The sequence below is a fragment of the Clarias gariepinus genome, chromosome 28 (assembly GCF_024256425.1).
Source record: "Clarias gariepinus isolate MV-2021 ecotype Netherlands chromosome 28, CGAR_prim_01v2, whole genome shotgun sequence".
Lineage (NCBI taxonomy): Eukaryota > Metazoa > Chordata > Actinopteri > Siluriformes > Clariidae > Clarias > Clarias gariepinus.
In genome coordinates this window covers 18762144-18774981 of record NC_071127.1, presented here as the reverse complement: position 1 = coordinate 18774981, position 12838 = coordinate 18762144, and positions in this window count along the sequence as shown.

The following is a 12838-nucleotide window of genomic DNA, read 5'->3' as shown; positions in this document are numbered from 1 at the left end:
GTTTCTCGTTGGTTGTGAGATGATGTTCTTGGAGACAGTGAACTCCTCCAACTCAGTGAAGGTGCCGTAAATTGCAGCCTTCCTAAACAGAGTTCTCAAAACTGTCCTGAAGAGCAGAGATGGCTTCTATTGGCCAGGATATCACCTGCTTCAGAACTAGGTGTCCATTAATTATTGACTGTTAACACTGGTCAGTTGATCAAGAGCAAGAACCTGTAAATAAGCCTTTCACATCTAGGCAGACAAGATAGATATCATAGGTTTATTATGCTAGGCTACAGTATGTAATTCCTGGAACACTGAGTCTGGCTGGCTCAGCTTACCGCTCTTGTCTTCTACAAACTTCGCTAGGAGCCGCAAAGAATGAAAAGCAGCCAGGAATGTAAAACACACAGAAAAGGCTAAAAGGCATTATGATGTGCTAAGTAGTGAGCATTCTGTAGAAGGCCACAGAACATTTGTTGAAATTCGTGGGTTACTTGTGACATCTTGTCAAGCAGATAGAGTCATAGGGTCTGAGCTATCTGAACCTCCCACAACCACCTTTCCCAGTGTTTCACAAACAGACGACCAAGACCAAGTGCACTTTGAAGGAACTGTGGATGTTCAGGAGTGTATGCACGGGTTGTTTTTTCTACCCAAACGCTGGGTTACCGCTGTTGGGTCATTTTTTTGGGTTATTTACAGAGAGTTTGGTAGTTTTTGTGTTTTTGTGAAGTTTGCCAAAGTTCACCAGTGTATTCAGCGGCTGTCAGCTTCGTGTCTTTCTTGAGCTCCCACACCGCTGATGACGGTTTATCCTCCTCGGGCATTTAAGGGAAAATGATGTTAAATACAAGGTCTGTATACACATGTTCACTCACCTAAGTCACATATGACTGAAAAATGATCACTGTATATAACATTTATTACTGTTACCGTGTTAAGGTTACACTCAAACTTGAACTGGTCTGAGGTAAGATAATTTAGCTGACAATAGCTGCTATAGTTAGCCAAAGAACCCCACCTGTGTATGAAAGAAACAGATAAGATGTCTGAGCTTTTTATCTTTCTCTGTAGAATGTTTGCAGAGTGACGAAGATGGTGAGGTGATGAATGAACGCTAAACTGTTAACTGTAGTGCTAGCGTGACTCAGGCATTTAGTTAGGTTCCCAGCGTTAGCAAACACATTAACATTAGAACTTTATTAATCTCACTGCTTGAGAGAATAAAATGCTGGGGTGTTACAAAACACTGACCCTCTCATAAATATACACACCCGCTAACCTCCCGTTTTCACTAGTTACAGTAGTAATTTACTCCACGTTCAAAATTCTCCCGCGTTTCTCCCGAGTTATAACAATATTTTACACCTTTCCCCCTTTGATAAGTATGCAAATATATCACCAGTAATTGCATGTAAGCTAACCAGGTAGCCCTCTTTAACCAAAGTTGCTTGTGACTCAGGCTAAATTACCTAGTCAGCGCGCCAACTACAGAAGAAAGTACTACAGCTGAACAGATAACTACTAGATGGAAGTATTAATATTTGGGTGATTGTAACGTGCCCGTATGACACCAGCTATGACATTTTTTCGGTAATTAGCTTAAAATCAATGCAGACCACAAGATCAACTAGTCTGACATAAAGAGCTTTATCCCAAAAGCCATGCTTATTTTGCTGTTTTATTTTTGGTAATAGCTGTCTCCATGTTTTTGTTTCAGGTTACCTATACCCTATCTTATTGGACAGCTTTGTCATTTTTTTATTTAGTATCAATCCTATTACACACTTTGCTATTCAACAAAATGTTTACTTTCTTTCATTTTTTTTCTTTCTAAGGTTGGAACCAACATGGCTGAAGTGTCAATACCCCTACATCCTGACGTTGGGAGATGATGACCAGCGCTGCTCTCAGGCATTCCTCATTCTGGTGGGACAGGCTCTGGAGCAATGCACACTACTTGGGGCGGTTGATGTGTGCTTCAAGGCATTTTATATTTTTGACATTAACTATCCAAAGCAGTGTGCTCCTGTATAGGACTTTTTGTAATGTTGCTATTTAATAGCGAGGCCTACTTGAAAAGTCATAGACAGTGTTTGTATGTCAAAATGATATAGTTGGATAGTTTTGTTCTGCAGAAAAGATGTCTGAAGTCACAGAGAGATCCTGCTCTGTAGAAGCTGCCTTAGCCTATTTGTGTTATTACTCCATTCCGCCCTTGTGAGTAATAGTATAGTAATGATGTCGCTGTTTATCTGTTCTTGTGCTTTTAAAATAAATATTTTTTCTAAGAACATTTAATAGGATGTTGTTTATTGCATATATGTATGGTTTGCAAAACTTGGAAGTTTTTTTTGTAATAGACCAGTATATCAAAGTAATTTAACTGTTTAATAGACATGGGTATTTTTTTTAAATTTTTAATTTTTTTACAGATTCACTATAAACAAACAACCCATTTTGCTGGGTAAAATTAACCCAGCATTATAGTTAAATATGACCTAGCATTTGGGTTGAATATTTAACCCATCTTGCTGGGTTAAACAAATAACCTATTTTGCTGGGTTAAATTAACCCAGCAATATTAACCCAGTTTTTTTTAGGGTGGTTCTTACTTCAAGTTTTGTGCTGGATAAAGTTGCATTTCAAAGTACAAAATTACACAACTGGTATTTTAACTATAATATATAAGAAATGCCTAACTAGATAATGTAAGTATATGTAACTTTAAAACTAGGACATTTAATAAAACAAAGTAGGCCCCACTCCAAGTAATATAGAAATAATAATTTAAAAAAAGTTAAATTTCAATTAAAAATACATATATGAAACTTTTAAAGTTAAGTAGATCATGGACACAAAAGAATGACTAGGGAAATTATTAAATTAAGTAGACTTTACTAGCAAAAAATAGAATAGACATGCATCGACTCGATTTGTCTTTGTCAATGGCCGACAGCTTCTTCTCACTCGGGGCGGGACTTTGCTAAAACACCAGTGTCAATCAACTAGTGTAGGAGCGGCCTCTTGTGGTGTGGCATCACAGTGACAGGCATTTGCGATTGGCCTGATTTCAGAAGGGCCATGTTATTGTAATAAATGAAAAGAAAACCACTGGGCGGCTCTTTATCATCGTAGAGTGGTTGTGTACGCACTCTCCGAACACACAGTTCAGGCCAAACGGCTTAAAAAAGTGCATGTAGGCCTGTATGACCCCTTTATCGAATGTGGCACACTGCACTGTTTTATTTTATGGTTTAATGTTTGAAGGCTAATAAATTCAAATACGTTTGGAGTCTTAATAAAAACGTTAACTGTATTTTTTCAATCTAAAACTATTACTTTCTTTCTTCCCTTTTTTTTATTATTTATTTATTTATTTATTTTTTTTTAACAGATATCTGTAAATATATCTGTATATTCATACAGTATAAGCAATCTTTCTGACATCTGTATAGCAGGACCAACCTCCCAGATCTTGTACGTATGCTACAATACAATTCTGTGTAGTGTCCCAGGCACTCACCATAACAACCTTAAATAACCACAAATGAGCAGTTAGACATTTTTCACACGACCCTTTGTATAATTTATTTTATAATATTATTATTATTTTGCAGGTAATGTGCTGTAAACTATCCACCTGAAAGCCAGCACTTGTTGGACACAACTGAACAAAAAATAGCTTTGGTTTTACTAAAGCTGGAAAACGGTTTTCATCTTCCGTCTACAGCAATTGATGAAATACTTGATGAACTTCACTTCTTGTTATGTAGTGTGTCTGTGCCTATAACTTACAGCAGTCTCTCTGAATTTTTCAAAAACAAAAACTTTGACGTTGATAGCTCAATAATTACGGAACTAGCTGATGTACTATGTAAATCTATTCCTTTGGTGAATGCAATAGGAAAAGGTGGTCCCTTTGCTACAGCTTATAAGAGAAAGGAGTATTATAAGGACTTGTTAAATATTGTAGAGCCGGTGGAATTTATTTTGGACCAAAAAAAGAGCAGGGCCCAGTTTCTCGATAATGCACACTACTCGCGCGCTAAGAAGACTCTTAAGATATATCTTAAGTTAAGTGATAACTTTTCTAAGTGTATTTCTCAAACTGTCTCTTAGGAGTCTTTTTAAGTCGCTGCCTCTTACGTCCGACGTTACAAGGCGCTGTCTACAGTGAAGGTCCTGAATTAGCTGACATCGGTTGCTCAGGAATCGATTTTTGACTCCTTTTGCATGACAGCGTTAAGAAAGGCAGTACTTTTTATGCAAATTAAACAATACACTAAAATATTTTAATAGCGTTTATTTCGACGTGGGTTAAAATATCAATAGCATGGGATAATAGACAAATATATAAATTAAATCACCAAACTGTTGCTTATATTTTCATGTAACCTGAATACCGGGTATACAATCATAGTTGATTGACAAACAGCTGTCAACACTCTTCACCAGCTTCAAAAACAACGTGAAGCATGTCAGTGGTTGGAGTTGTATAGCGCACTTATGGAATAAATACGATGAGATGACAGAGTGGAGGTTAATACCCCTATCTCACCTACACGGTTTCGCGCGGTGGCTGTAAGTGCAGTTAATCTTGATTCAGCGCGAGTTTTGGTGCCGTGATTATGTTTCGATTTTACCACGCAAAAAAATAAACATGTTTAACATGCGGAAGCTCGCAGACCTTGCAGATCTTCACGGAACGTCAGGCGGGCACTAGAGGTGGCTCACGGTGCCTAATTGGACTTGGTACCAGAGGATGAGCTTGCTTGGCAGGTCATTTTGGATCTGAAAGAAATTGTACAGCTGTGTTAGCTGTGGCACCTGCTCACACTGACGAGACAATAGCCTATCTTGACATCAGAGTGTCTGAACACAGACAGAGACTACTTCAGCTCAACCCAGTGGTAAAGCTTTTACCAAAGCACCATTATCTTGAGCATTATGCGCACCTGATTAGGTGCTTTGGGCCTCTTGTTGGCATATGGACACTTCGATTTGAAGCAAAACATAGCTTTTTTAAACAAGTCGCCAGGCACACAAATAATTTCAGGAATATCGCACACAAACTGGCAGCCAAACATTAGCAATTCATCAGTTGTCACTTATATTCGCACGGTTTCAATACATCACATTTGCAAGTTACAAAAGTTTCCAGAGTACAGGTTGATGTTTTGAACAAGGAAGTTGTGTTGGCTCTTAGGCAGAAGTATCCCAGACATCAGTCAAGTTCATCTTGCACTAGTGTTATGACTAGGGGAATCCATTACAACATTGGAATGTTAGTTGAATGTGGTTCAACTGCTGGAATTCCTGAATTCGCAGAAATTCTACAAATGTGCATAAAGGGAGATGAGCTGAGCTTCATTGTCGACTTGGTATAGAGACCATTTTGGAGGCTTTGAGTTGACTTCTTTACCTGGTAAAGAGATTGCCCTGGTTTGCTTTGAGGAGCTGACTGATTCTTATCCACTTGTGGCCTATACGGTTGGCTCTAAGCGAATGGTGACTCTGAAGACACATATCGTCATTAAAGGTATACTTATTTCACATGCAGTGCAAGTTAAAAGTATTTAGTAACTTTTACATGTTAATACTGTATTTTATTTGTTATTTAAGGTAATTCCTATCCTGTTTGGATGTGATTTCTAGATTAAAACAGGATGACTGGACCAGTTAGCTTTAGAGTTCTTTTTGCAGGGGAAGATGATGCAAGAAAACTCACCGTTGCATCTGGAATGCCGAAAACTGTGGATGAATTGGCTCATGAAATTACAACATACTTTAGACTGACAGAGCAGTTCAGGCTTCAGTACAGAGATGTAGAGTTCGGAAATGAATTTTTAAATCTCTCCTCAATTTCAGACATTCAAGATCGAAGCACTTTAAAAGTCATATACTTTCCTTGTGAGTCTACCAGCTCTGTAGTGTCCTTAGCTCCACTCACTGAAGATACCTGCTTCACATTCCCAGTAACGCTCTCCAATGCATCTGCTAGCTTCTCATCGCAAGAACCAAATGATTCTTCATCTGTTGACTCCTGTAGCACAAATGAAACTGTCAATTTGTCATCTCCAGAGTCGTGATCTTGCACTAAAGTCAAGATCCAAAGCCTAAAGTCTTTGTAGTTCCACGCTTTTCATATTGTGCAGAGATGCAGCTCCAAAAGGGAAATGCTGATTTTAGTGTTAATGGAACTGTCCTGTCTCTTACCCCAAAAATTAGATCTGATTTTCTTGAGGGTCTTGTAGAAGAAATTATTAATTACACTGCATATGCAAGGGATGATCAGTTTGACAAAGTTGCTGAGGCATTAATACAGACCCATCCATGTTTGCACAAGAAAGGAACTCCAACTGGGTATTCTGGATGGAAACACTACATTAAGATCAAGATCATGAACTTCCGCACCAAGCTTGGCCGGGCTGGACACCCTGAGGTCATCGTGAACTCCCTTAAACACAAACAGAAAGGCCAGGAAAAAACAGCTGCAAACATAAAAAAGCCCCGCAAGGCAGAGGTTAATTTCTGTCCAAACCATCCCAGAGGCGAAACCCCAAACAGCCTGGAAGCAGAAAGGGCTGCTATTTTGACCGAGGTAAAAAACAGAATAACGAGACCGTTATCAAGGAAAAGATGCATCGTACCTTTTCATACAGACTCAAGAAATTCTTCAGGAACCAATGATTACAGAGGTCCGAAACAGATGGCCAGCACTTTTCCAAGTTGGAGAAGTAAGTGTAGTAACCCGTATGTTTAAAATGGATTCATATTGTTACAGGTCTCATTTCAAGTGAAGAACATCCTGTTCTTTTAATATTTTTTAGATCAACTTGGAGTTCATGCCTTAAACAACTGTTCCTCTGACATCCAAGTTCATTGGTCAACTAGACAAATACACTGATGACCTGCTGAAGGTTTTCCTTCACAAATGAGGAACTGCAGGACAGAAAATCCGCAGGATAATAGCACTGACAGCGTGTTTTTTCTTTGTTTTTAATGTATTCCACTAGTCACTCGTCATAACTGGGTTTAAGAAACATTCCTTTGACATACACATGTAGAGACATTTTTACAGGCTTAAAATCATTTATTTGATTAGTGGGGACATCCTAATCTCACTATCACACCTATTCAAAATAATTTATTGGCCTAATTGTTTAAATATAGTATTGTTAGATCATTATACATAGCATTGTCAAGAAAAATAAGTATACAATATAAGAAAAACCACAAATTCCTATTAAAAATAAGGTATTTGATTAAGATAATTGAGTCTTTATACTTGAAATTCAGCATTATTTAAACTGTAAATCACATACTAATATTGTTTTTTGGGGGGATCGTTTTGTTTGAGAATGAAGACATAAACATCAAGCGTGACTGCATCCTAAGGAGCTTGAGTGTCTACCTTACTGAGGATCTTGAGACACTTGTCAAGGAATTTGTGGTAAGTTTATGTTAAAATACTCTTAATGTTAGAATTATTTATTAATTAAATTTTTTTATAGTAATGTTAAATTAGTTTCTCAGGAGTTTTAAAAAATAAAACTCTTGTATAGTTATCATTGCTGCATTTTATTTGTAATGTACTAGTGTTCAAAACAAATTCAGTATACAAGCTAATAACGACTAACCTTTTAAATCATTTTATTCAGTGTCTGAATTCATTTACAGCTCTTTGAATGTTTATTAACGGGTAAACTTAAAATAAAATAGACTCCTCTTCCAATCAGCTGTTTCCATTGCTCTTTTAATCTACAAAAGCAAAATCCCAGTGTTGGTTATTGTAATATAAACACTGCCATAACACATTCAGTACTGAAATTTGTTTTGTAAAGGACATCATATTGCGCATGCTGCATAGTGAGTGTAAAATAAGCTGATTTTTGTTATTTTTATTTTTTTATGAGCAACATTATTAATCTCTAATTCTGAAAGTTTAACCATGAACGTTACATAGTTCTCCAATTTCCTACAAACAGTAATGAAGGATTTTAATGGTGAATAATGTACTACCTACCATAGTTTAATATAATTCCTTACGTAAAATCTGTGCAGTAAAACATTTGTCAAACAAGCCTGTCAAGATGTTCTTGTCACTAATCCAGAGTGTTAAAAGTTATGGAGAGTAAAATTTGCTTCAGGTTTTATCGTGTCAGTTGGAAATATCAGTTTCCATTTCCAAACATTATTTTTGTCATTAATTGTAATAATGCAGTGAGATTGTCTGACAACAGCCAGTGCTCCACACAGAGATCTGATCATCATCCGGTCTGTCTGGAATCACATGAAGAAACAGAAAAAACTGAGACAGACTCAATCCAGAAGAACTGTGCCAACGTCTCCAAGATGAAGAAAAAAACAACAACAATAATCTCACTGCATTATTACAATTAATGACAAAAAAGTAAGGTTTAAAACTGAAACGTAAACTGATATTTCCAACTGACACGCTACCGCAAAAGATAGAAATAACCCACTTAAAAACATTTTTTATTGCTGAAAATACTAGTGGCCGACATTGCAGTACTCAAATGATCTGCTTTAAAATAAATAAGTGTGTGTGTGTGTGTGTGTGTATATATATTTTCACAAGTCATTCTCTTTGTTTCTTCTCCAGGACTGTGAAAGGGCAGAGGCTGAGTCGGGGATTGCACAGACAACCATGGGCATCTATGTCATTCAGGCAGATGGTGCTGGTCCTGGAGATGAGCCAACTGATGTTGGTGTGGTGCTTGAAGGTGTGGAAGTTCTGCGAAACTTAAAAAATGTCACACTTGTGTGATGCTTTTTGGACTCATACATGCACTTAACCTGAACTACCCAAAGGACCTTAAATCCACATTTGAATTGTTTCAAAAAGTCTTCATGGAACTGGATACCACCAAACTGTCTCCAAAAGTCCAAGGATTGAAAATTAAGATGCTTCAGTGATTTTATTTTTTTAACATTTGTTCCTCCTTCCAAGCAGGTGGGTTAACTTGTTCTTAATGTTTGTTAACTTAGTATTTTAAAAGTTGAACGTTATTTGTTATTTTATGGATGTTTGTTCAATACATCTGTGATATTAACATACACAAAAAGTGTGAAGCAAAGACACTCAATTTTATTTTGTTGATTTTCAATAGATTTATTTTTTATTATTATTTGTTTTTTAATATTTACTGGCAACACACATTTCTAAATGGAAACACTCTGTATGTTTAATACAAGCAGTGCTGTTAACAGGTTCTTTCTACCTTGAATTTTCTATATTAGGTAACGTATCTGTAGCACTGGCTAATGTTTAGCACATTTTTTGTTGTTCTCAAAATATGCTTAAAAGCATTTAAACAAGGTGTTCTGACTGTGTGTGTGTGTGTGTGTGATTTTGCTGCAGCATATTGTGATTTAGGGAGGAAAAAGGAATGTATAATATGTATTAAAATACATTGGGTTTATTAATTAGAAATAAATATAATAAATATTATGCATTTAAAGTAATTTGGGTTAATTATGTAATAATACATAATGTTCTTTCTTATGAATTTAAAACCAATATAACTTATTGATACAATTACTTAAATCTTAGTCTTGCGCATTTAATTTACATATGGCTTGTAAATAGGAATCACAAAAAGTTTATTTGTTTGATAAGGTTTAATAGTTCATTTAGGTTAAAAATATGTAATCGAAATGGATGGAAATTCTACATGCAATTGAAATACATAAATCCTATGAATTGGGCCTAAATATTTGTATCCAAGATGGCGCCGGTGAGGTTGGCTGCCGTCACGACTGCTCCGACCACCTTTTTTCTGTTTTTGTTTTTTAAGCTAGTTTTTAGTGTTTTAAAATCGGCAAAATTACCACCATGGAGTACATTAGTTATGATCAGTTCAGCATAGGGATGAGTCAGTAGGTGCAGAGGGCAGATGGGGTCTGGCTCACTGGGAGCACAGGAGCAGGATGTGTAGCTCCAATCATAATAAGGCAGAATTCAGCTGGAGCTGGTCCTTCTCTGGATGCCTCAGAATCCTCACAGGGTTGGCCTTTATCTACTGAAGCTGGTACAATCTCCAGATGCCTCGGGATGGGTAGAAAAGTACAGAACAGATGGAGAGAATTAGCGTAGTTGCCATTCAGAATAGATGTACTGAAGTATGAAGTTATGGGATGAGTTACGTGTATGCCAGATTAAAGAGATGCGTCTTGAGTCTACTTTTAAACTAGGAAACTGTGTCTGAGCCCCGAACACTGTCTGGAAGGCTATTCCAAAGTTTTGGAGCTAAATATGAAAAAGCCCTACCCCCTTTTGTAGATTTTGAAATTCTGGGAACTACTAGAAGTCCAGAGTTTTGTGATCTTAAGGAGCGTGGCGGATTATAGCGTTTTAGAAGACTGGTTAGGTATGTGGGAGCTAAACCATTTAAAGCCTTGTATGTAAGTAATACTATTTTGTAATTAATTCTAAACTGAACAGGTAGCCAGTGCAGGGATGATAATATTGGGGTTATATAATCATATTTTCTGGATCTGGTGAGAACCCTGGCGGCTGCATTTTGGACTAACTGAAGCTTGTTTATTGAGGATGCAGGACAACCACCTAGTAATGCATTACAATAGTCCAGTCTGGAGGTCATGAATGCATGAACTAGCTTTTCTGCATCAGATAAGCGGATAAGATGCTCCTAAGTTTGGCGATATTTCTAAGATGGAAAAAGGCTGTTTTTGTGATATTGGAAATATGATTTTCAAAGGACAAGTTACTGTCTAATATTACGCCCAGGTCTTTTACTGTTGAGCTAGTAGTAACAGTACATCCTTCTAAACGCAGGCTGAATTGTGAAAGCTGTTGTTTGCTGGTTTTTGGGCCGATGAGAAATATCTCTGTCTTGTCCGAGTTTAGTAAAAGGAAGTTATTGGTCATCCAATCTTTTATGTCCTGGACACACTCTGTTAATCTAGACAATTTAGGTATTTCGTCTGGTTTTGTTAAGATATATAATTGGGTATCATCAGCATAACAATGGAAACTAATCCCATGTCTTCTAATGATGTTACCCAGGGGAAGCATGTATATTAAGAACAGCAGAGGTCCTAAAACTGACCCTTGTGGGACCCCATATTTCAATGGCATTACACCAGACAGTTCTCCATGTAGGTCTACAAAATGGTATCGATCAGACAGGTATGATCTAAACTATTTTAATGCCTGTCCCTGAATACCTATGTGATTTTGTAAGCGATCTATAAGAATGATATGATCTATAATGTCGAATGCAGCACTAAGATTAAGCAAGACTAGAATTGAGGTGCAGCCTTGGTCCGAAGCTAAAAACAAGTTGTTTGCAATCTTAACTAGTGCAGTTTCTGTACTATGATGGGGCCTGAAACCTGATTGAAATTCTTCAAGGATGTTGTTTTCCTGCAAAAATGTGCATATTTAAGCTGATACTACTTTTTCTAATATTTTTGATATAAAGGGGAGGTTGGAAATCGGTCTATAATTTATTTCATTTGCGTCCAAATTAGATTTTTTAAGAAGCGGCTTAATAACTGCCAACTTGAAAGGTTTAGGGACGTGACCTAGATATAATGAAGAATTAATAATGTTTAAAAGTGGCTCTCCAACCGTATGCATCACTTCTTTCAAAAATCTGGTTGGGATTGGGTCTAACAGGCACGTTGCTGAATTAGCTGAGGTGATAAGTTTATAAAGCTCTTTCTGTCCTACACCTGTAAAGCACTGAAAAACTAAATGTGAAACTTTAGGCTGAACTAGATCATGAGATGCTATTAGAGGTTGAACTTCCGTTATTTTCTTCCTGATGCTATCGATTTATTTCCTTAAATAAAATCTTCACTACTAAAATGTTGTGGAGTACTCTCTGCAGGCATCTTAGGTTTTGTTAGGCGGGCTACTGTACTAAATAAGAACTTGGGATTGTTTTGATTTCTTGCTATCAGTTGGCTAAGATGCTCGGTCCTAGCAGTTTTTAGAGCCTGTCTATAGCTGCACATACTGTCTTTAAACGCAATTCGAAAAACTTCTAATTTAGTTTTTCTCTATTTTCGCTCAAGGTTACGGGTTGCTCTCTTTAGGGCGCGAGTGTGACTATTGTACCAAGGAGCAAGTGTTTTATCTCTAACTTTTTTTAATCTAATGGGAGCAACAGTGTCTAATGTTCTGGTAAAAATAGTACCCATGCTGCTAGTCATTTCATCCAGATCGTCCGCATTTAGGGGTCTAATAAGAATTTGGGACAGATCCGGCAGATTACTTGTGAATCTGTCTTTAGTAGTCGGATTCATATTTCTAACAAATCGGTAACGTGGGGAGACACAGCTAATCTGTTCTACGGGTAGAGTATATATCAGGAGGTGATGATCTGTTATATCATTACTTTGAGGTAAAATCTCTATATTAGAGACATCTATAGGCGGGCAGCGTCCTCGGTGCGTTGGACCTGGGCAGAGAAGCACGCGGGGTTGAGGTTGTCGGAGAATTCTCATGCCGAGAATTTACCTGGGACAGGTAAGCGTCGGTCCGCAACGATTCCAGCGTGGCTTTCCGCTGCTGTAGCCGGGCCAGCTTCATCTGTAGGTCGCGGATCAGCTTCTCCACGGCCTCCATCTCCAAGTCCACCGAGTGCAGCTCCAATGTCTCCTCACCTGCACACAGAGGCAGAGACCCAACCGACATGGTGTCTAAAAATAGAAATAACCGGTGTGCAAGAGCGTAAACAAACTTGTGATAGCCGGGCTAACGAGCTAGCGATGCTAATGGAAAGCCGGCTAGAAGCGGTGTGCTGCACAACAATATAAACTTATACGATATAAACTTATACGAAAACGATATAAC